This window comes from Fonticula alba (genome assembly GCF_000388065.1).
Source record: "Fonticula alba strain ATCC 38817 unplaced genomic scaffold supercont2.8, whole genome shotgun sequence".
In the NCBI taxonomy this organism is placed as follows: Eukaryota; order Rotosphaerida; family Fonticulaceae; genus Fonticula; species Fonticula alba.
Window position 1 is genome coordinate 1,378,015 of NW_009242978.1, and position 1,149 is coordinate 1,379,163.

The window sequence follows — 1,149 nt, forward strand, 5'->3', positions numbered from 1 at the left end:
GAGGGCGGATGGACACGCGCGCGCATTCTTGTCAGCACCGGGCGGGGCCCGTGCCGGCGGGCCCTGGCCAGGCCCCTGGATCACAATATGGCCCGACGCGCGCCCCCCGCTCCCCATCCCCCGAGATCCTGGCCCGGCCCGAAAGGGAGGGGCACACAACAGCGGGGCCAACTCCGGGCCAGGCTCTCTCCCGGGACCGGGTACCGCCTGTCTCCGGGGCCCCTGGCTCTCCCTCTGGGACGCGCCCCCCCCCCCCCCCCCCCCCCCGGTTGGCGCACCAAGCGCATTCCTTCTCCCCACCGCGGCCGGCAGTGTGTCCTGCGGATGGCCACCTCCTCAAAGGCAGGCGCGCACGGGCGTGGCAACCAACCGAAGCAAGGGCTCCCCCGGGCGGGGGCGGGCCCCGGGAGCCCCGGGGCCCGAGCGGCCATCCTCTCCTGGCAGAAGTCGGCCGACGGCTGGCGGGTCTGCCAAGGGGACTGGCACCGAGGGAGGCCCGGGGCCGTCCCGCACCTGGGTCTAGTTTTCCCGGGAACTTGGCCCGCATTTTCCATGCCCCCGGCGCGCGCATCCGAAATCTGGCACCCCGACTTGTGGCGAGCGCGCATGTTTGTCCGGGTGCGCGCGGGTGCATGGATATTATCCCAGCCCAGGACTGGCCCCGCCAGGGTGCGCGCCTGTGGAGACGGCCCGCGGAGGGGGGGGGAGGGGGGGGGGGGCATCTCACGCAAATCAATGCCCGGCCCGGCTCCCAGGGGCAGGGAGGGAGAAAGGGTCGGACCCGCTCGCCGGGCCGGGAAACCACCGAGAAAGGGGGGCAGGGGAGGGGGGGGGGGGCCGGAGGTCCTAGGACCGGCGTCAACAGGAGAAGGTCAGGGAGGCGGAATCTGGCGACACGCTGGGGCCCACCGGTCCCCCCCCCCCCCCCCGATGCCGCTGCCCCTCGCCGGGCCATCGCCCAGGGCAGACAGAGGATGGCCGAGATGAAAAGCCCCGGCACGAAGCATCCCGCCTACTGCGAGTTTGGCCATCTCGCGACGCCTCCCCTTCCCCCGCCCCCCGCCCCACCCCTCCTCCCTTCGCGTCGCTCTCCCTCCATCTCTTTTCCCTACCTCCGATCGCTGCCAGGGCACCAGGCACCCAGCACAG

General features: G+C 73.3%; 1 protein-coding gene across 1 annotated transcript in view; it reads left to right on the forward strand.

Moving 5' to 3' along the window:
• The window catches only part of H696_04966 (hypothetical protein), a gene marked incomplete at its 5' end in the record, with an annotated part of 12,935 nt that overhangs the window by 4,661 nt on the left and 7,125 nt on the right, over positions 1-1,149 (forward strand). The gene's annotated exons all lie outside the window — the stretch shown is intronic.